Source organism: Vidua chalybeata, chromosome 5 (genome assembly GCF_026979565.1).
Source record: "Vidua chalybeata isolate OUT-0048 chromosome 5, bVidCha1 merged haplotype, whole genome shotgun sequence".
Lineage (NCBI taxonomy): Eukaryota > Metazoa > Chordata > Aves > Passeriformes > Viduidae > Vidua > Vidua chalybeata.
In genome coordinates, this window is record NC_071534.1 from 55,413,005 (window position 1) to 55,437,662 (window position 24,658).

Below are 24,658 nucleotides of genomic sequence, written 5' to 3' on the forward strand. Positions count from 1 at the left end.
ATTAGATCTCTTTTGGCAGCCTCAGTGCAACCACTCACATATTAGCTGTCCTGCTGTTCCCTCTCTGAAAAACCATTGTGTCTCTATCATTGTATACTTCAGTTTTGGCAAAACTGCATTGCCACAGTGTGATTTCCATGGGCTTTATTTTAAACAGAATTATTTATGCTATTCTTACAGAATCTAAATCATCATGAGAACCTCCAGAGTGAAGGTTAATTCTGTTGCCAGCAGCTGTAGCTTCGCCCTCCGAAGCTGAATCTGGCAGTGGCAGCAATTACTGGCCATTCCTGTTCCGATAAATTTGTGTTTTCTCTTTGATCAAATATGTCAAGCTTTTAATTCTGCATAATCATTGATCGCATGAAGTGCCAGACCATCTTGTTTTATCATCATTCACATCTGCTGCTATTTTCCAGTCACACAGGTAAAATGCATTGACCTAGAATGTGCTGTTTTAACCTCAGCACCCTTATTGTGAATGAATGCCAAATGTGTCTGAAATACTATTCCCAAATTCTTGTAATTTCAAGAGATGGCATACTAGATGAAATAATTGAAAAAAAAAAAAAAAAAACAAAACAAAACAAAACAAAACAAAACAAAACAAAAACAAACAAACAAAAAAACCTACAGTAACTGTCCCAAAGGTAAAGTGCCAGAAACTAAAATAAGATGGAGAAGTTGTATCATAGGGAGGAACACAAGGCCTTTGATCTTTAAGAATCCTGTGGGTCATGCAGAATAACTGTTAAATTTGTTACACGCTAGAGATCTTCTGGAATAACTGGAACATCTTACTCTAATGATAAGTAAAAAGTAATAGGTCAAACTGCAAATATCTTTTTTCGTTTAGTTTGTGCCAAATTTGGGCAGAAAGTCAAAATTTTAAAAATAATGCATGATGCTAATAATAGACCATTAAAAATGCCCAGTACCTCACATTTCTGATACTTATGAAGTTTTGATTTATATATTATTTTCAGCTCAAATTTCTAAACAAAAAAACAGTTTGTGTGCAAATTGACCTTTTCATTTTGAAAAATGCACAAACGAGACTATTTCAGAACTGTTTATTTTTTCTCCTCTCGCCACAGTGAATAAATTAATGTAACAAGAACATTTCTTCTTAACTTTGTTTTATGAGAACTGTCTTTTCTATTCTTTCAAGAAATTTTATAGTTCATCAAATATAATATCCAGGTAACATCACAAAATGCTCTGATAAAACGGAGCCATTTGCTACCCATGATCTCCCTACATACATAAATTTTAAGCATTTACTAATTCAGAAAATAGGAAGCTCCAAGAACAGCACCATGCTTCCTATTTTCTGAATAGGAAAATCCTGCTTAGTTAAATCCTATATTTTTTACAGATGTGAACATTTTCCATTCTTAATATGCCACAGTATGCTTTCAGCTCTTCAAGCTAAAAGTGCCAAAACAAGGCCAGGTTATATGGTGGGGGTTATATTTGCTCTGAATTGTATAAATTCAATTTTTGCATTATACAGTCTCAGATTTTTGCACCTTGAAACCATAACTTAGAAACACAATTTTTAGACATGAAGCGGCAAAATGTCATGAGGCTTTACATGTCATATATTCACAGAAGAGAGTAAAATTACTAAGCTCAACTCTAGACAGGGTGGTATATATCTTTTGACCACATCCAGTAATGTATACTTCATTTTATAGTAACTTCTATGACTGTTGTACAAATTTAGCTGTAGATTTGCTCTTTAACAAGCACTATTTACTGTACATGACAAGTTTAGAAGTTCAGCCATTTTTCTACAGTCTGAGTGATAAAACATGGTAATATTTTTGAGATGGAAGTTAGCACTGCAAAAGTTCTAATACAAAAAGGAGGTTTTTTCCAATGGCAAAACCAGAAATGACTAGGAAATACATTTATGACTGGATAGAAATTAACAAAGAACATTTACAAACAGGTGGTAATAAGAAGAAAATTTTAATAGATTTGAAAGTATTCAAAACAGTGTTCTTTGTTGTTTTTGTTATGGGGTTTCTTTTGTTTGTTTCTTTCTTTGTTTGATTTATTTTAGCTTGCTTTTTTTTCTGCTTTGATCAATCCCCCATTCACACTCACACTTGTTCTTATACACTCCAGTAGAAAAAGGATATTTGAGTTCCCTTCTTCTGGTTAAGCTGCACAGAAGGAGCAATTCTGTTAAAAGTAGCAGTGCAAAGCAGAAAAGATATGGCATTGACAGTACACATACAGATAATTCTCACTTAGATTAATTTTTTTCATCTCTATTAGTAATGACCCTTCTTTTGGTCTGAATTATTTTTGGTAAACCCCTACGTTTCAGAATTTAATTATTAGGTAATGCAAGGAATGATATTTAGCCATTCCAAATTGTCATCATTTTTGGGAAGCATCTAATAATTTTGCTTGCTTGCAGGAGCTATCTAGGTTTTTGCCATTTCACTGTCTGCTGTAAATACTTTTCAAAACATTTTGTATTCTCCCCTATTCTCAGTAGGGGCCATAACTAGACTTTAAAAATCCATGTTAGTACCATACTGTGGCCATGCACTTTTCACAGTGTAGCAATAGTTCAAACTACAAGGATGTTCAAACCACAATGTGTATATATATTTTTATAAGGATAGCTAACATAATGCCTTGGTTTCCTCTGTGGGATTATGGACATCCAGAGAGTAAACAGTTATGTCACAGGAGTTTGACAGGAATTCGACAGAAGTTTGACAGAAGTCCTTTTTACATACATTGGAGATGAACAGACACACACACATATCATTCAGTTCATCTTAGAGTAGACAGAAAGAAATGCCAGAGAAATCATATCCTATGAGTACACTTCCATTCACTTAAAAATGGAACATATAAGAGTGTAGCTCAGTATAGATATCCAGATTGTAGACACAAACATCAGCCAAGAAAATTTCCACCCTTACCGTGTTTCTCGTTTTAGTACGTAAATGGAGGCATCCCAGGGCAGGCCAATCTTAGAAATTAAACCCATATATAAAACTTTCATTATCAGATATTAAAAGTAGTGACAGTGTTTCATTATAAGGAATTAAAAATAGCAAAATGTGTGTGTTGGAAAGTCTTTGAAAATATATAAATATTGTTCAGCACTTTGAGGTTTTGTGGGTTTGGGTTTTTTTTGGAGTTAAAAGTAAATCCACAAATTAACAAAAATTTAACTGCGTTATTCAGGTTTATCAAATAATTTCCATCATACCTCTAATGAAAGATTAAAAAATACTTAATGTCTAATTAATGCTTTTTCTGACAAAATTTGTTAAATTGAAAATCATACATCTCATGGCTTTATTAAAAACTAACACTGACATTTCTGTTGCCTCTCTGCTCTAGAACTAAATCTGTATTTTTATTTAAGAATGAGATGATGACATGTATTATGGAATATGTTAAAATTAGTTTAATAAACACCTATTTTCCTTTAAAAACTACTGCCACCTTTTATCTAAACATAAACTCTCAGTGAAAAAACTGTTCAGAATATTTTAGCTACAAAGTTCTTTTCCGGGGAATTTAAGCTAAATTATAAATTATAACATTTACCTCAGTGCACTAGTTACAAAATCACACATAAAACTGCAATGAACTTCATTAAGAATATGCTTATTCTTACTAGCTTTCATTAGCTTTAACAGTACATGACATACATGCACATAAACATCTTGTGCACTCAGTTATTTGTTCAGCACTAAGATGAATCATAGAGAAATATGATAATTATAGCAATATCTTCCCAATTCATATATTAAAAAAATGCAAACAGACAAGCCTTTTTATTTCATTCTTAACTCAAAGACCTTTTTAAACAGAGAATGAAACTTCATCTACAGCGAAACAAGACATTTCCTCCTAAACTTGTCTCAAAACCAAGACAGTGTGGCAAATGCAAGAGCCAGAGACGGTCTAGGGTATGTTATCCCATTGCCATATCACTTCTGCTGAGGTGAGATTGTCACCACCAAATTAAAACGGGGCTATTTACTCACAAAGATTTAGAGGATTTACCCACTGATTTCTTTTAAGAAACAGATCTGCATATCAGGAGTTCACATACACTCTCATTTGCAGCCTGAGGGTTCAGTTGTACTGCACTGCTTGTCTATGTGAGGCACATCATGGAAAGCAAAGCTGGAAGTGTGCCGTACAGCTAATTTCTCACGTGTGCACAAATACAGCTTTCCTGAGGGATAAATTTCTTACCTTCAAAGGAGGAAATTGTACTTCTGATTGCTGCAGACGTGCTCTCAGAAAGTTTGGACACCATAAACTCAGACCTAACTCAACTGTGCCCTGTCTGCAGTGCACTGAATCACAGGGTGGAGAGAAAATTTCCTTCTAGCATTATTACTCAAAAAATCCAAGATCCTCACAAGGACAATATTTTTAGAACTGCTTCCTAGAACATGTGGACTGTGAGCAGGGCCCAAAAGAGGAGCTGATGTTTCAGACTACACCAATCTGTCACCAGCAGAGGCCAGCAGCACCAAACTACTGCCCTATCCGGGAGCAAGGGATAAACAGGAAAAGAGCTGTGGCTCCTGTAGGTAACTCTTGGAGGGAGCAGTAGTCAAAATGAGATTTGCAGGGCAGTGAGGTCACCACGGAGGGAGATTAGCAGTTTCAAAGGCATCATACAAGTGAAGGAACAGTGCATACATACAAGAAGAAAAGACTTTGAAGGAAGATACCAAAGTTTCACAAGCACTTGGCTGCCACTTTGCCAGAAAAACCAATGTTTTAATGGGTAGGTGTAGAGCAATCAGGTGAAAAGGCTTTGACTACTTCACTTGAAACCATTGCAGCTTCCCTGTCAGAATATTTAGCAGTAAACCATAATGCACAACATCATGAAACTCAATGTAACACTTGCTGAAGGCATTACTATTCATAAGAGCTGATATTGTAGAGGTAAGGGACACATAAATAAACTACTTGCTACCTGGGAAAACTACAAGTTCTTTTGTAATCATTAAGTCTTACAAATAAGATTTATGTAGTGTTTAGCAAAAAATATTTTTCAGAGCAAAGGGAAGACCTCATACATAAGAAAATTAGGATTTGCTCTTAGTCCAAATACAGTTTAACAATCTATTAATGCAAGATATTTGATTAATCTAGAAAAGCCCTTCACGGGTAATATCAAACATTCTTATTCACACTTCCTAATTAAAATCTTAATGAAAGATAAATAAAGTTAAGGCTACCAGGGAGATTTTCTGCCATGCCAGGATATAAATTACCAGTGGAATAATTTTTTTGCTAAATGAAACTGAAAGTGGACAGGTTTTTGCAACATATAACTTCTTCCTTCTTGTCAAAACTTCATACACTCATAAAAGCCATGCACTTGTTTTTAAAGGTTGTTGAATATGGGACACTATATTTGTCTGATTCTGATCCTTTACTTTGTGACAAGAACATCATAATTAATAGTGTTGTTGGTGAACAAGCACTGAGAAATAGGTAGAATGGGATTTAAAATTAAGTAACAGATAAAAGAAGTGAATGTGTTCTTTAATCTTTCAGGTGGTTATATCAATTACACTTTTGATATAGGTATGTTTTGATATGCATTATGGATAACATTAGTATTATAATTGTGGGGAAATATTCCATTGTAAGATAAAGAAAGCAATAAAGCAGCACTTATTCTGGTTCTGTTGCAAGTGGCCCTTCTTCAACTCGATCTAAATAGGAATAATCTAGAAAGAGTTCAAGCTCTCTGGGAAAAGGAAAAACAAAAGTTGTTATTATTGATACTACTGTGGTGTGAGTTTTTTTTTTTCTCACATTGCAAATAAAATCTTTAAATTTGCATGTGTTTTAACCTATCTCTGACTTTACACTGAAGGATAACCCTAGACTTCACAATTACTACTGGATATTTGTTCTTTCAAGCCTTTGAATGTGATACTGGAAACACCATTTCTTATTTATGAAATCTATTTTTTAATGAAATCTTTTTTCTATGTGTGTTTAGCTATAGACAGCTCCATACTTCTTCGCCATGTCAAGTCAAGAAGAAAACAAAACAAAACAAAACCAGAAGAAGTCTAAAAACAACAAAAGGGGGGAAAACCCCAAAAAAACCCCAGAACAGTTAAATAATTTAAAAATATTTATAAAGTTCCTGGTGAATGGAGAAGGATATATGAGGAACAATCTAGATTTCCACTGGGGCAACAAAACCGGTATCAAATATTGAGAAGACAATTCACAAAGAACTACTAAAGACATTGCATGAAAATGCACCTCAAAGGCCAGGTAAAACCTTGTTTGAGTGCTGCTCTTCTTTCAATGTACATATTGGGATCTATCTTGTAATTGTAAAATTTTCCACACCATACCACATAGTTTTATAGTTATCTGATGAAAGATTTAATGGATAAGTCTATTGTTTATCTATGCTATAGCTTTCAAAATGTGAGCAGAAAGCCTTTGTTCCATCAAAGATAAAATGATAAAACTAATATCCCAGTGGTAAAATTGACTAGTAAAACTACACAGAGCTTATCTGATTGAAGAAAATGTCTCATTTTCAGTTCAGTAGAGAACTAACTCTAAACTGATGGAATTTAAATTTCCTTATGCATCTTTTACAATGAATAACAGAAGATAAACCCATCTTTGTAGAGGAAAATGCTTAAATCCTACTCTTTTCCATGACCATGGAGGTGGAGTTACCTATCCCCAGTCATTCAGTCATCAGAACTGCCCTGAACTTTATTTCACATGTTTCCTTTGTTGCAAAAGGGAACCATTGAGTCCCTAGATTCTGCTACAGCTTGCTCAGTAGTTGTCACTGTGCTCCAGATGCAGAAGTGTGGTTAAGAATCAAGAAATTCTAGGTAAAGTCAGTTTTCAATTTTTTGGATGCAAGCTAAAGAATCATCTCTCCACAGCTAGATAAAAATATCCTGATTGCAATTCCATGTAATTATTGTGTGAAAAATATTAAGGCTGCACTAGAAACCATAGAGATAACAGGTATATATTTTAACCCCATATCTTTTGATATATAGTCACAATGCTAACCCACTATCTCACTTGTAACAGGGGCAAATCCATTAGTTGGAAATAGGAAGCTACATTAAAAAGGTTGAAAATTTCATGGAAGCAATATTTATATCACAAAAATACATAAAATAAATTTAGTAGAGCAATAACAACACCCTTCAACACTAGAACTATTTGAGGACTTCAAGAGCCAAAGAAGTATCTTACTTTAGTAAAATTGAATTATATGTAATGTAATAAAAACATTCTTTAAATATAGATATTACTCTTAATTTCAAGATATGTTCACTAGCATGTAACTTTTTTTGCCAAATAATTAAAACTGCTTCTTAAGATGTTCTGTAATGAGTAGTGACATGCTAATGCTGCACAGTTAAAATAGATTATTTTAAAATTGAATCTAAATGTACTGTAATTCACATTCATTAAAAGAGTAGACATTTTTCAAGTCTAAATTAAACTATTCTATAAAAATCAATTCACTGTACAGCAGTAACATATTACAGACCTGCAGTTAAAATTCAATCATTTAAATGGGAGAAACACTAATCCAGCAGTAATAATTCTGTTGGCACAACAACATTTATTCAAATTTAAGAAAATAAAATACCCTCATCTGTGAGACAGTCCAGAGTATCTTTAGACTCAGTAATTGTTTATTAGCCATGAAAAGACAGATTATTTTATAGACAGCAAATTTGAAGCATACATTGAGAATTGGAGAAAAATTATTATTTGGAGAAACACTTTTAACTTCCTTCTATAGATTTTGGTCCCAATATCAGATATTTGACATAAAATTAATAGTTTTGTGTAAATTTATTAGCTTAATGAATAGCATCAGATGATCTACAGATATAATTGCATATGAGTTGGTAATTACTGTTATACTTTTACTGAAAATATAAGCTGATACATGCTATTTGCAGAGTTTCAGTTTAGGAGTTTTCTTCAGGTATATTTGATTGATGAAGAGGAGTTGCAGAGGTGATTTTTTTTTTCTTTTTAATGCTAAATTTTAAGCATCAGAAAGCATAATTTACAAAATTGACAATTTAACGTATTACTTAAACATTAAATAAAGTAACTGAAATCCACCTTTTATTAAGAGTAACACCATCTCCCATTGTGGAGCTTGCATTCAGTTTTATATATCAATCTGAAACCAGATATTTCCCATTCAAAATGTGGTGAATATGATCATGATTTTCACTTTAACTGGCTTATTTCTTCCTTCTGAAAAAATTCAAAATGGATTGTTTGAACTATAATAAACATTACTAAGTCTGTTCCTACAGTATTAAATTTTTTCAGTTTTCATGCACAAAATAAAGACAGGAAAGAAAGAAAGACAGAAAGACAGAAAGACAGAAAGACAGAAAGACAGAAAGAAAGAAAGAAAGAAAGAAAGAAAGAAAGAAAGGAAGGAAGGCAGTCACACTGAAATCTGACACACTTCAATTTTTTTATGTGAACCAGATTAACTGCTGTGATGATTGAACTTCATACACTGAAGAAGTTGTAGAAGTCAACAATGTCAAGACATTTAGTAGTTTTAGTTTGCAAGACTGTGAATTAACGAATTAGGCTGCATAAGGCAGCAGAAATGTCCCAGCATTTGTTACATATGATGGATTTTTCTATTTTAAGTGTGTACTACATAAAGTTGCTTCAGCATCAAGTCCTTTTTGGACAAATGACATCCATAATTCTCAATAGCCATTGTCAAGTTCAGTTTCATCTGGATGGTACTGCACTTCAAAAGATTCCTGATACTTAGCTCATTCTGCAGTGCCACAACATTGAAAGACTGAAATCAAACTTTGCCAAATTTTGTTTCAGGCAGGCAGTTGAGTTTCTTATTACTTGTCAGAAAAAACTTAAAATTGTTACCAGGGCCACATTCCACCACATGAGAATGTGAGAAACATTACATTCTCTTACGCTTTTAGATTCTAGTGGACTTATTTCCTACCTACATTTTAATATGTTAAGCTGTTGAGATAATTTTTCCAGGAAAACACCAGCATGCCATTGGTAGATAAGAGACAAACAAGGTTCAGCCTGATTAAAGACTTCACTGTGAAGAGACAAGCACTCACAGTTTGATTCCATGCTACCTGCCATTATGACAATGGTTGACAAGAAAACAGTTTGCTTCACACCTACTCAAACTCATGAAGACACACCAAGAAGAACATTTATGTCAAGAACACTTAAAGAGAAGCAGCCAACAAATTGTATCTCACTTGTGAAAACTCTGAACTTCACCTGGCATGCTGGAGGCCATTTTCTCTTGTCCTGTCACTAGTTGCCTGGGAGAAGAAGCCAACTTCACCTGGCTACAGCCTCCTTTCAGGGAGTTGTAGAGAGCAATAATGTGTCCTTTTCTCCAGTCTAAACAACCTCAGCTCCCTCAGTGCCCCTCACAGGACTTACTCTTTCAACTGTGGAAGGGTCTAACAGCAGGCCTGTTAGCTAAAGGACCAAGACGAAGCTGAGAAGCAAGAAGAAGCTGATAAGGAGCTCTCTCCAAGGCTGTAACCAAGGAGACCAAGAGAAGAGAGGAACTGAAGAAAGATAAGGAGAAAACTTCACAGCTGGACGAAGTATTTTTAGAAAGTTAGCTGAAGTCACTATTACTTTTCACCAATGGTGTTATGTTGATTTATTGTGGCCAATAGTTGGGATAGAAGAAGTATAAACAATGAGAAAGTGTATAAAAGGTCAGCCATTTTCATTAATAAAGAGTTGCCATCTGAGACTGCTTGTGGTCTCTGCTTTGTGTCGCGACTACCTCGACAGCAACATTCAACAATTCACCAACCTCATTGTCCTTCTCTGGATACAGTCCAGCACATCAATGTCTTTCTTGAAGTGAGGGGCCCAGAACTGAACACAGGACTTGAGGTATGGCCTCAACAAGGCTGATTGCAGACATATAATCATTTCCTTAGGTGATTAAACAAAGATATTAACTTTTTTGTGATCTGCTCCAACTGAATTTTGTTCCCACTACCTGCTGATCAAATGCAGCTACAGAATACTTAGAGTGCTGGAAGCATATAAAAGGTTCTTCTGATGGATTTAAAAAATATTTTTTTTTAATTTCATGGTACAGTGTGAAGAGTATGGTTTGTAAGACAAGAGCTGTGACATGAATCCATTTAATAGTGAAAAGCGAAAACATTTTTGGGGATCTGAACCAGGAGGAGGGAGAAAAATTTAGTGCTGTCCCATCCTTCTTTCCTATTGCTGAGGAATGAAACAAGGAGAAATCAAAACAAGTGCAAATAAATACCCTTTGAAACCTTATTTCCATAGTCCCTCTGGGTTTTCATAGTTTCACAAATGTGTATTTTAAGGTATTTGATGCCAGTCTGTGCATATTTCAAATCTTTACTGTTTATTTTTGGCTTTGTCTTGTAATGATTATGATTTTTCAGGATAAGAAAATGGTAATCCATTAACATTTAACATTTTGCTTTGTATGCATTCTCCATCCATGCAGTAAATCAGCAGGTGTTCTTTGAATTGCTGGAAGACATGTAACCTTGTAACTTTGTAGAAAGTCTGTAGAGAAGAATTTTCAAATTTTTCCTCCCAAGTTAGCAATCTTTTTCAAAGTTTTATTCAAGCATTCAACCTCTTTGTTGTCTTAAAGGCAGAATGTTCTTCACTGCCTGAATATAAAACCTCTCCTTCTGAAAATATAAGATTTTGATAAGATTTTTTCTTCTGAAAAAAATGAGATCAGGTGTTGCATGTTGAAAATATTATAATTCTAACAGTCTATGTGACTCAAATTGAGTTTATAAATTTCAGATAATCTACCAAGGCAGTAGGATAGCAGATATGTCAGTTGTGACCTTAAGTTCCAACAAAAAAAATCATGTCTACAATTGAGAAAGAGTTGGTAATTACAGTATATAAATTCATGCATTTTTTTTTGCATAAGACTGGCTTCAAACTTAGACGGCTTTAACGTCAACATGTAACTCTGACCACCGGCAGAGTTTTCATAGTTACAGGTTTGTCCCAGTAGTTGTAGATGCTTTCCATGAAACAATTGTATCAATTGAAAAATAAACAGTGACCAAGCCTGTCATGAATATTTTGTAAGAAAAGTTCATTTTATCGAATAAAATAGAATAGAATAAAAAATGAATATATAAATTCTATTTATAGAATGCTGTTGTAGAAATAAATGAAAATATTTGAGATTGTTGGGCCACTTTGCTACCAGGAAAACACATAATTTCCAGATGAATGAGATGTGTTAAACTGTAGTTCTAAACTGCTGTCCTGCACTGTGCAAGTAACTGTGCTATCATCATTTATCTGGGCATCTGGTAGAGATAACGGCAGATGAGATAAGCAGCCAGCCATCACAATTTCAGTTTCTGTTCTATACTCTATGTCACACATTAATGGAGGCATTCTTACTGATCATTAGGCAATTTTCATTCCTGTTTATCTGAATCCTTTTATTGCTAAGAGTCATCAAGGAGTTTTGATCTGATTGTTCTAATAGTTGGAATCTATATACCCAAAGATAGTTTCTTTGGTTCCCAAAGCCCTTAAGCAATATATTGATTCTTTTTCAGGAAGAATTTTTTCACAGGAAGAGTTGTCAAGCATCGATATAGACTGCCTAGGGAGGTGGTAGAGTCACCATGACTATCAGTATTCAATAAACAGCCAGACATGGCACCTTTTGCTTGGTTTAGTTGACATGGTGGTGTTCAGTCAAAGGATGATTCTAAGGATAGGACTCGATCCTGCCTCTCAGTGTACCTAACATAAAAGGACTGTAATATCCAGGTTCTATCTTGTATATGTATGCAAAATTGCTCATCTCTTTAGTTTACAGAGACAGTCCAGTGCTTTTACTCGCCAGCTGTATTTTGGTATGTTGTTTTCTGCTATTCGGTGCAGAACATGGAGTGTGACAGGAACCTGACTCTAATCAGTATTCTCCTAGATAGAGAAAATGGAGATTAGACATATATATCCTGAAAAAGAGTTGGTTGTTATTCCTGATTTTAATCTTAAACCACAGGTCATTGCATTACTCGGCCTTATTAGCTGTCTAGCTGTTCACTGACTGTATAATTACTGAGTATTAGAATAAGATAAATTCTATTTTCTGTATGGTAACTTTGCCCAAAAGCATACAGAGTTGTTGCATTGGTACTTCTGAGTAGAGGATGTCACTCACTTGTTATTAGCTGAAAATTGAAGCAGAAGACTTTAAATGGGATATAGATCACTATATATGACTGTTTGTCACATGATTTGCAATTGAAAGTCATCTATACTGCTGTAACAGATTTATAACATATGCTTGAGTTTTCAGTTTAGATATGAAATGTTTACATAGAAACACAAATTTTATATTGAAGATAGTAACACATCTTACCTTTCTTTTTTTACAACTCACATATAAGATGGAGTAAAGGAAAGGAGTAATGACTAAATGGAAAAGAACTGGAAATGTTTATCCTTCCTTTTGTTCAGCAGGGTCAAAATCAGAATATCAACAAGATTTATGGTACTTCTGAAATAAATAAATAACATTTTGTGAAGTATAATCAGAGTAATTGAAACCTAAAGCTTGTTAATCTGCAGTGGTTTTCATCTTCAAAGCACTACAAACACAACAATTTCCTAACTATTTCCCAAAACATGTAGTGTGCCCCATGAGAGGACTGATGAAATAGAGGCAGCAGGCAGAGAATGACCTCCAAATTGCTCTCTAGAGTCTCAGCTATCATTAGTCACAACAGTGTGTAGGTAACATTTTCAAAAATGTCTCTGTGATTTAGGAGCTGCCAGGCTGGTAGATGAAAACTGGCAAAATTTCTCGAGCTTCTGAAGATGGTAACACCCCACAGTGATCTGTTTTCTTCCTCATTTCAGAATTAATTCCTCTAAAACAATCTCCGATGTTTGCTTCTGCATACATGAATCAAAATCCTAGATTTTCTAAAACTTTTTAGACACAAGAATATATAGATGTGTGTCCTCAAGGCATCGGTGTACATTGGGTGACCAAGTCTTGTTGCCTCCCATCATTCAGTCCCAAGTTCTCAAAGGCGTTTTGGCGAAAGAAAAAGAAAAGGGACTGCACTTAGGAACCTGAAGGAAATTATTGATTTAAAGAAGCTGACATTCAGTATTTTCAAACTTTTCAAGGTTATAAATTAGAATCTCAGAAAACTTTTCAAAGGTTTCCCTAAATAAATATTCTTTCTAGGAAACTAGTATGTACTAAGTAAATCTTTTTAGCATGAACAGGAATCTCAGAGCCTATACTGTTGCACAGTCCAAAATTATAAATTGCCTTAAAACCTACCAGGAACATGAGGATTTGAAAACTCTCTGGCTTTCTGATTCTTACAGTCGGAGAAGCAAGTACGAGGGCTTGTCCTTCTGCACCTGCCAAGGAGATGAGTTAATTCAGTGGCCATTTGATTAAAAATGGGAACAGTTTTAGGAATGGGAACTAGAGTAATGTCTCATTTATGTTCCCTGCATTACTCATTATAGTTTCTTCCAAAGGGAGAATGAAAGTCAAGGCCAGGTCTAAGAGAAGAGACCTATCAGCTCAAACGTTCCAAGCCTGAAGGAGAGGACATCTCAACTTTCCTGACACAGCACTGTCCCTGCTGAGAGTTCAATGAGAGAAGTATAGTTTAGGTTCTTCTCAGGGCTTAGACGACATTTAAGAAACAGATCAAAACCAGTATACTCCTATAGAGTTGGTGTCCTTTTTTTTCCCACAGTATGTAATTTTAGATGTCTCTGAAATGTTCATGATGTCACCAAAGAAGTGGAGTCTTACACAGTGTTAGACTTCGGTGCCTATTCTTGTCTTCAGTTCCTTTTAACTATTTAATCTCTGCTAAAGTATTTAACATTATGGTAATTAGGAAAGCATTTAAAAATGTTGTGACATTGTTTTTTCTCTCTATGTTCGCAAAAATGAAGTAACTACCACTTAGAAGACATTTTCATTTAGAAGACAGAAACAAGACATGATGTAGACCTGGAGGTTTGCTGAAGTGAATCAAGGGGGCATGATTTTCCTGATAAAAAGCACTTTTTCAGAAGTTTTCTTATTAAAGGTTGAGCTCCTGACATGGTTCTGACTGCAGTGATGCTTTCTTGCAAAGACATTTTGAAACATGAGGGAAAAACCTCTAAGGATACACCATAAAAATGAACCCAAAGATGACATTATTACATGAAGCTTTTATATCAGCTCTGTATGCTACAAATACATTATGGCAAAAGAGAAGTTATGAAACTGTAGAAGTGACCATCTCAGCCGCTTAGAAATTGAAACAAGATTTTTTTTTTTTAAAGTGTTGACTGGATTATAATACTTGTGAATTTATTAATTCTTAAACTCTATTTATTACATATTTAGTATTTGTTTTATGGGTTTTGAATATGTAGCATATAAACATTATTTTCTCTAAAACTCAATGTTAATAAAATAGTTTTTTATTTTGAAATTAAAACTGAGAGTCTCTTGAAATGTAATAATGTTGAAATCCACAGCTTAATGAAAACAACCAAATATTATAACAATAAATTTTTCAACATAAGCAACACTGGTTTTGCATAAAGAATTTTCTGCTCATAAAGTTAATTTTATAGAAGTAAATAATGTACCTTAAATTACAAAAGCAGTTAAACATTTTATAAACACTCACTTTGTTGATTCAAGTGCTTCACAGCAATTTTATCCTTTAGAACTTTTCACGTTTCTTTACCATTTTCTGAGAGATCATTTTGGGCTTGTTTGGCTTTAAATATCTACTTCTAAACATTTCTTTTTTCTCTTTCCTCTTTATAATTTGAATAGCTTCTGGTATTCAACAACTTAGTGGTAGGAAAAAGAAAATACCTATGCATGTAGGAATTTTTATTCCTTTCCTGAAGATGAATATACAAATACATTCTGGAAGCAAGTAATGGACTAAGACATTTTACCTTCTTGATATATATTATGAATCAAGAGTCTCTGTATGTGACACTGGGCATTAATTCACTTGAGGAATGTCTAAACATCCTTAAAACACTGAAAACAGCTGTCCTATCAACACACAGACGCAGGCAAGGTAGATATGAAGAACTGGGAATGAGATGTAAATCCATGCAATACTCTGTAGGGAGGCAGGAAAACCTCACCCCCTTGGGGCATATACATGTGTTTTATGTGCATCTTTTCAGCAAGGCTTAATAACTCAAGATCATGCTAAGTTGGCAACACGTCTTCTGGTTTGGAAATTATCCCATCCTTCAGGCTTAGAATACATCCAGAGCACACTCATTTCCACTTGGAAGTAACTGTGCAGCTGTACCTTACAGCTGAGATATGGGATACAAGGGCAGAAGGGAGATACTGCATTCCCTGGTTTGTCAGCAGCAGCTGTTTGGGTCACAGTAGTTGCCAGAAATCTAAAAGTTACTGTCAGTTTTCTCTCTGATTCTGTGTATCCTGTGTGGTTTTGACTGCTCAGGAAAATAATATTCCCTTTAGTCTTTCTGTTCTTTGGTTTTACTGCATTCATAGATCCACAGAAAGGACCTTTTTTTTCCTGGGGCTGTTGTGGCCATCACATAGCCTGTAACTGATGTTAATCCCTGAAGCCTTTTAGCAGTGTCATAGAACCAGCCTGGTGTATCAGGCTTGACTGAACCAGGGTTTTTCAATTTACAGTGAAAAGAAGTGGAAACAAAAGAATGGGTTATCACATGAATTCTGTGTATTCTAAACAACAACCAAAACCAACTCACAATTTAAATAAAACAAAATTAAAAAAAAAAAACAAAGCAGGACTAGGGTAGGCCAATTAGAAATTAAAAATGTATAAAAAAATCCAGAATGCAAACTCTATTCAATGGAAAAAAAAAAAAAAGTGGTCTGAAATCTTGTCAAAAAACTCTAAAAATGTTCCTTTGAAGTAGTCAGAAGCTACAGGAGTCCATATTGGAAATCTTTTAGGACAGACAGTCAACCTGTCAGGATGGTGAGTGCATCAGTCAGCCTTAATAATCCCAGCCAGGCTCATCTGAGACCTCTACCCACAGCCATGGGCTGGGAGCTGTATTTAAGCTCTGCCCTGGGTGCTTCCTCTCTCCCTAAGGTGTGGTGATCTGTCTTGCTTAGCTGTGCCTGCCTACAGGAACCTTGGGACTGGTGTTTGAGCTGTGGCTGGCTTGACCCTGGTTCTGCCTGGTAGGTCCAATGCTCACAGTCCTGATTGTGACCTACGGACTGACCTCAGCCTTGTCTAGTCACTGTGCTACTGTCCTATGACCTGAGCTTTGGGTTGAGTCACCATCTCAGGTGTTGTCCTGGTTGAGTACTGTGAGATCAGGTTCTGGCTTCTGTTCCCTCCTGGCTATGCTATCCCCCTTGGCTTTGCAGCCCTCAGGGAGAAGCTGGTCCTTGTTGTTCCCTGAGAGGATAGATGTCCAAGTACTCAGTGGTCTCTCACGGACTTTGTCTTACTTTCTTATAGTGACTTTTTTGTTTTTATACCATAATTAACTTATGTAAGTTAAGTAAATAAGAGGTGTGTTTAGCAAAATGGAAGGCTGAATGCCTGAGATTTAGGTCTGTTGTAGTAGGAGTGAAAGTTATGTTTGTAAAGTGCTATAGAACCATACCAGGACTGAGCCCAGTCTTCTGCTGTTTCCCTGCAGGAAGCATTTCTGGTATGTAATATAAGTATTTAATGTGTGCTCTTTACTTCAGCCAAGTTGAGATGATGAAGCAAAAAGCATGCAGAGTTTGAACTGCTTCTTAGTTATTTGTCAGCAGACATTCTTAAAAGTAAAATGAAAGTTAAAATGCCTAAATCTATATGAGTCATATGAGTGGTGCCAAAAGTATGTGCTAAAAATGTCTCTAGGTATTGTGACGCAGGAAAAATAGCTATTTGCTTGGGGGAGGTTCCATGGATTACTTCTGTATATACTAGAAAAGCTAGAAGACACTTGAATTCCTCATTTGAGTCTTATCATAGTACGAGAAAACCTTGGTAACTCTCAGAGGGTTTAAAGGTATAGCTTAGTTTTTTGGTTGTGGTAGTTTTGCTTTGGTTTATGTTTGTTTGGGTTTTTTTTTTTTTGGGAGGGAACTTGGGGGATTTTTTATATTGCTTTTTGGAGTTTGTTTTTTTTGTGTGTGTGTGGGAACTTGGATTTTTTATATTGCTTTTTGGAGTTTGTTTTTTTGTGTGTGTGGGGGGTGTTTTTTTTTTTGTTTGTTTTGTTTTGTTTTGTTTTGTTTTTTTTTTTTTGAGATCTTAGAGTAATAATGCTGTAGAATAGACTGATACCACTGGGTTCCCATACGCAACTTGGTATGGAAGAGAGTAGGAACCCCACACTGGTAGTTGTCTGCTCTATCTCAAACAACTGGATTTCAGTTTTTCAGCTACACTCAGGTGTGCTCTCTAATGCATGAACGTGAAGAAATCCCTTTTGCTTCTTTTTACCTTAGTTCTTTGCTCATTTTTATAACAGAAAAGTCGTTTCAATTTGGGACAGCAAAGCTTTGCTGCCAATTTTGATACTGATGGTTATGAAATTAGAGAAGAGTGAAATGCACTCTTTCTTGAAGTTGATGTCTAACTTCAACTGAGTGTAGGAATTTATCCTTTAATAAGCATTTCCTAAGAACTAACTTAGAAGAATCCTAAAGATGTAAAAGAGTTGGGAACTTATTCTCTTGTTACATCTTTTCATGCTTTGCATAGGATCCTTTGCCTCCCGGCTGTCCGAACCAAGGAGAACAGTAAAGAAAGAAGAGATGGGTTTGGGGTTCTGCAGTGACTGAGAAACTAAAAAAGCTCTAATGAAAGCTGAAAAGAACTGCAGAACTGAAAATATTTTCCGTGTTTTTCGGTTTCATTCAGGATTTCTAAGACTTAGCCCATTGTCCTAGTGGCCTGAATCGTGATTTCTGAAATCTAAGGGCTTAAAAAATTATGAGTAATTTTTATGGTGCTATGGGTTCTGGTTTTTAAAAATATGGATTTTAATTTAAAAAAAAATCAATAGAAAATAGAAGTTGTTTTTCCTCAGCTGTATAAAAGGGTTCTACCATTTTACAATGTGAAGATGGAGAGATTAAACTGCCTTTGGAAGGGCAGACTGTAGATAAATGCTAAAAGTTTTGTCAGAGTTTTGTTAAATATTTATACTTAGAGTTTTGAAGTATCTATAATATAAATCTATTTTTTAAAACTACTGCTATTTGCATATATCAGCTTCTTAAGCTTTGTTGTAAAAGAAGCAGCAGAGTCAGAGAAGAGTTCTTGATATTTTTCTAGTCATTCCATTAATAGTTTCTTGTGTGAAGACTACAAATTGTTTCCTTAAATTTAAGGTTCACAAGTGAAACCATATTTCATTAAAACAGTGTAATTAGAAATAAGGAGACTACTAGTTTAATTTCCATGTCTTACTGAAGAGTGTACTATCCAAAATAATAGTGGCCTTCTGAGGATGATGAAATGTTAGATTACTAACTTTCAAAGTCAGATGAATTAATTTATTGAACAGAAATAGTTGTATAGCACATCTTGATAATTGCTATATTTTGGAGCTTTTACAGGAAGCAGTGTGAATTATGTCTTTGACCGGCAGAAATCACCAGGTAAAGGTGCAATCTGTTTACTCTTCTTGCTATGTCAGTTTTCCTAATTAGTCTGTTACTGAGTTGGACTGTAGATAGCTGCTGTACATGGAACATCTTAGGCAGGTAAACCAATTTAACTCCTTCTATTTCTCATATTAACATGCTATAAGACTTGCTGGGTTTACTATACTGGACTCAGCTTTGGTGTTTTCGTTAATTGTTTTTTTTTTTTTTTTTTTTTTTTTTCATGTGCTGGTGGCATTTGCATATCATTTTTAGCTCTACAGAAAATAGCTCATAAAAGCTCGAACACAATATGTATCTCTGAAGCTCAGTTACAAGCCTAGAAAGCCAGGGGTGCTGTATTTCCAGTAAATACCGCCAGACCCTTGACTGAAAGGGTGCAAGCCACATCTCCTCTAATATTTGTTATTATGTCCCAGGAAGGAATAAACAAATTTAGAGGCCAGAAAAATTTATTAAATCAGGAATTTTTTTAAAGATTTCATGTTTCCAGCTCTCCTTGCCCCATGAACCAGTATTACATAATAGCTGTAGTGTTGACAGGCATTTCTATGATTACATAAGACACGGCCTATAATTTAGAATATAATAATGTAATATCATCTATAATTGACATAATAGACCATCTATAATGGATATCTATCATAACTATTGTTCCAATGTCTTGTTTTATTGCAAGATACAGTAATATATAGTGATGTAATTTTTGAAATATTAAATCAGGAATGTAGATCATGAGTACTTCAGTTATCCACTAAGATATGCACTTAAATCTCAACGGTTTCAGTGAGTGACTGCTCAGTGGGTGACTAAGAACATCTAAAAGGAGACTATCATTGCTACACATCAGACTGCTGTTTAATTTTAATGTCCTTTTTGCAGGAATTCATAAACATTTTACTTAAGATAGACACCTTTTCTTCTCTCATCAGGAGTTTTTTTCTTTTTTATCTTAAGTACCTACCAATACAATGTTACCTGGAAATATATTTTCTCTCCTACTACCAGAAAAATGAAGTCTAAAAATATGGATTTAGTTTAACATATAAGATATGAGGCAAAATATCAGTTGCAAATAGCAGCCTGAAAAATGTCTGTTGACAGCAGTATGATGATTTGATTCCTAGAAATGCTACTTTGAAACATTTTCATTGCAGGAATGTTATCACTTATGTCCAGTTTTGCTATGCTTGAAGCAGAAATATGTTTCTGTTAGCATTCCTGGAATCTGAATTTCATGGAATAATGGTAGCAGTGGTACTAGTTCTTTTTATGACCAAAAGATATCACATTACATATGTGAAGTTAATTTGATATTCTTATTAATATTTTCATCGTAATATTCTTAATCAGGAATAGCCTCATCAGCAAAAAAAAAAAAAAGGCAGCCAACCCATAAACAATTAATACCCCCAAGTCCTTGTGGTCTGAGATAAAGATAGTGAAATAGGTGAAAGGTTGGGGATGTAAGTGATGCAAAGGCAATCACAGCCTTTGCCAACTGAGATGGTGGCTAATCAGTAATCATTTTGGAAAACAAGAGTCACCCCACTTCGTCCTATAACTAAGGTTTTGAAGCTGATCATGTTACGTGATATGGAATATCCCTTTAGCTGATTTTAGTCATCTATCTTGGCAGTGCCCCTCAATTTCTGGCCCACCTGCAGCCTAATTCTGGGAGGCCACAGTGAGGAAAAAAATGTCTTGATGCTGTGCAAACAATGTTCAGTAACAACTGAAACACTGTTATGTTAGCAACACTGGTTTAGCTATATATCCAAAATACAGCACCAGATGGGCTGTTATGAAGAAAGCTAGCAGCTTTCCATGCAGACACAGTACAACTTGTAATGGTGGAAATCACTTTAACTGGGCTGTAATTGTGATTGGCAGTTGAACAGAGGAAAAGATGGAAAAAAAATTTATTTCTTGTTACACTGCATTTTTACAAGGTGTTACAGAGTTCTGCTAGAGCTATTTGAATATATTCATTTTCATCTGCTTTTTTTTCTACATTCTTTCTAATTTCTTAGGAAGATTTTGCTTTGTGAGGATCTTTTAATAAGCATAGGAAAAATGTAACATAATAAAACAGTCTCCAGTCTTTCAAAAAAAGTTCACTTTGAATTTAGAAGAGTTAAGAAGGAATTCAGGAAGGGAAAAAAATAATGAATCCCGTCAAATGTTGTTTTATTTGAGTGTATGAAGACAAAATAGTTGGAGAATCAATGTAATTGTAATACCTTGGCAGGGTTCTCAGCACTAAAAATATTTATTATCTGCAACCCTTTTTTTCTGTAATTACTATTAGGAAACTGATAGCTAGGTCCGAATAAAAGATATAAAAGTTTTGGATCTCATTCTTCAGTGCTTGGTTGTCCTTGAGAAATTAATGAAAAATGTTTGCCAGGAGTTAAATACAAGAAAGAGTTCATGCTCTAATTGACATGAAAACATTATAATAACCAAATATTCAAAGGGGTCAGAAACCTGAAAATAGCCTCACTTGAAAGATGTTTTTAATATCATAGCCTTTATGCATTCTCAGCATCAGTTTTTTTCAACAAAATGCAACCATGTCTCACCTTTCAAAGAATAAAAACATAATTATAAAATTATCTTTTTAAAATAAAAAATCACAGGTGAAGTTTTAAGATACTTTCAAGAACTGGATAATCAAATAGGAGTTCACCAGAATCAATGCATACAGAAAACTTCTTTGTCAGAAGGACAACACAGACTAGGGAGTGTATTGTGATCATAATGATCATTATTATGACTGATGTAAATCATGTAACAGAGCTCAACTTGGGTCTTGTTGGGTAACTTTAGTGATATCAGGTAAGACATAAAATTGTATATAATTGTGGCTTAAATATAGATTGAGTTGGAAGTGGAGAATATTGAGTTATAAGTGGAAAAAGGTCACCAAGTGAGTTAATTTGCCCATAGATAAATAAACATATCCATTTCTCAAATTACTAATCTCTAATATTAACCCACACTTCATAAATTCTCATTACTCTTAACACAGCTTTTAATTCATATTAACTTTCTGATCTGCAAAACACTAGTAAGATGAAGCACTTGAATTCAGCTTGGTTGAAATCATTAAGCTGTAAGTTTTATTTCTTTGGTTTTCTCTCTGGCTTTTGTTTCAAAAAACCACAAGCTTAAAGGTTATGTCTTTTCTGGTATAAGGGTTATACTATGTGATGCCTACCACTCAGAATTTATGTTAAACATGTATTTTTTTAAAGACTACAATTTTATGTGTGTGTGGATATTTCTCACATTGTTCAAGATCTTCAGGAAATTGAGGCCAGTTAAGATTACCAGTAGACAGACCTATTTATTGAAAAGTGATGACATTTTTGTCACTATTGTATAGCTCGTCAGTCCTTCAGGCTTTTACTTGAAGTGTTTTGTTGTCACTGATTCTCATTTCACCTTTTTTTTTCCTATTTCTCCTGTGTTTTAACAGTAAAATAACAAAGGTAAATAAAGAAAGAAGATAAATAAAGTCTAAAATCACTGTAAAATCACTATGATTTGAGCATTTTTGTAAGTTGGCATGTTAATCACAGAATGAGTAGGACTGGAAGAGACCACCATGGGTCGTCAGGTCCAACCTTCCTCATCAAGCAGGGTCATCCCACAACACATTACACAGGGTTGTGTTCAGATGGTTCTTGAATATCTCCAGTGAGGGAGGCTCCACAACCTCTCTGAGCAACCTGCTCCAGTGCATAGTCACTTACACAATGAAGTTTTTCCTCATGTTCAGGTGGAACTTCCTGGCATCAGTTTCTGCCTGTTGCCTCTTCTCCTGTTGCTTGGCATCATTGAGAAGAGTCTGGTCCAGCCTCTTGACAGGCTCCCTTCAGATATGTGTGAGCATTGATAAGATCTCATCTCAGTCATCTCTTCTCAAATTTGAACAGGCCCAGCTCCTTCAGCCTATACTCAAACAAGAGATGCTCCCAATCCCCTCATCATCTTTGTAGCCTTCCACTGGAGCTCCATATGTCTCTTGAACTGGAAAGCCCAGAACTGGACACAACACTCCAGGTGCAACCTCATCAGGGCTAGATAGAGGACTAGGACCAAATCCCTCAACTTACTGGCAGTGCTCTTCCTAATATATCCCAGGACTCTTGTCCATAAGAATACACTTCTGGCTTCTGGATAGTTTGTATCCACCAGGACCACTGCAGAGCCACCTTCCAGCAGACCAGCCCCCATCCTGTACTGGGGTATGGAGTTATTCTTCTCCAGGTGCAGGAGCCTGCATTTGCCTTTCTTGAATTTCAGAAAGCTCTTTATCCATCTCTCCAAACTGCCAAGACCCTTCTGAAGGGCTGCACAGCACTCCCAGGTTTGTATCCTTAGCAAATGTACTGCGAGGCATCTGCTCTTTTGTACAAGCCATTGATAAATAAGTCAAAATAGTCTGGATATAATTATATGTGTACTCTTAGTTACTGAGAAGTTCTTAGGCATTGGACTCCCTCTGAATGGTACTGCAAGGGTTTTTGGGAAGAAAGATTATAAACAGTATGACTACCATCAGAGAGCTGTATGAGAAAACCCTTAACAAATTTGATTTCTTTGGAGGCACAAGTCTGCAAGGCCTATAGGACACCCTTTCATTTCATCTGTAATACTGTGGCTATTTTCCAGTGGCTTACATGCATTTACGTGATTTGCATGCCCCTACTCTGTGCACTATCATGTGTATACAATGCTAGCAAACACAAGATTGCAGTGGATACAAGGCTATACTAAATTAATCATAATAACAAATTCACAAATCTGTTACCACCTTTTCAACCAAATAAGTGACAGGGTATCTTGCTATGTTATTACTTATGTTGTAATTCCACCCTTATTTTCTTTTGTATGTCAGTGTTCCTTTATGTTTTCCAACATTTCAATGCTCTATGCTGAAGATTAGGGTCTTTATCAATGTGTTCTCTTAATACTGAAATACTTTTCAATGTCCTTGGCAAATTCAACTGGCTAGCACAGGCATTATTGCAAAATCCCCAGTGCTTGTGATGGTTATGATATTAATTTAAACTAGTGAAAATATGCATGGTAAATCCTGCTTAGGCCTGGCTTTCATTCCAATGTCTCTAAGTCATATCTTCTTTTCTTATACATACTTCAAAAAATAAAGTTATTTTCTATGTATATATTATTTAAGAGAACTTACTAAAGATAGTGCCATCCTAAAAAATACAAAAAAACCCCATACTAATTTCTTCTACAATTAAGTAGTCCACACCTCCTTTTTCTAACGTAAATCTAATTCTTTGAAATTAGAAAGGTTTACAGAATGAAACTTCATTTGCCTATAAATTATTTACTTTCAGTCTCAGTATAAAAATACATGAGGCAAAAAACTATAGATTTTTAACTGAATTCAAAATGTGTTTTAGAAGCAAGTAATTGTCTGGTTTGCTGGGAGTTCTTTCAATGAATTTTTCAACGTAATATATAGCCTCAAAAGCATGACGAATACAAGGATTTTATTTCTTTTTACTGAGTTTTTTTTTTTTTTGAGTTTTGCAAGCTGTTTTTTCATATATATGGAAAAAGCACCTAACTTTTCACAGAAAACAGAATGAAAATACTGAAACATTGGGGTACTTAATTGAAAAAAGATTAAACAGCTGCGGTATCTCCTTTTCCATATACATCCTCCTATTGTCCATATACAATAAGCAGAAAAAGGATGCTGAAAATAGTTGTGCTCACAGTGTGTTAGGCTGTACTATTGGTAAGAGGAGATGCAGCAGTGTTTTTAACATAATATAGATCACAAGTACTGTAAATCATGCACACATGGAATACCTCCTGTTAGTTCGCTTTGGTTAGTAAAGTTGCATATAGATTCATGTA

The 24,658-nt window shown here is 35.0% G+C and overlaps 1 long non-coding RNA gene across 1 annotated transcript; it reads right to left on the reverse strand.

Annotated features, from left to right (window-relative positions):
• Positions 1-11,730: 11,730 nt before the first annotated feature.
• Positions 11,731-16,282, reverse strand: LOC128788753 (uncharacterized). Its single transcript, XR_008431193.1, has 5 exons — positions 16,096-16,282; positions 13,421-13,503; positions 12,485-12,622; positions 12,284-12,385; positions 11,731-12,042 (listed from the first exon to the last, which is right to left on the reverse strand). It is a non-coding gene; the product is annotated as an uncharacterized LOC128788753 (long non-coding RNA).
• Positions 16,283-24,658: the final 8,376 nt, after the last annotated feature.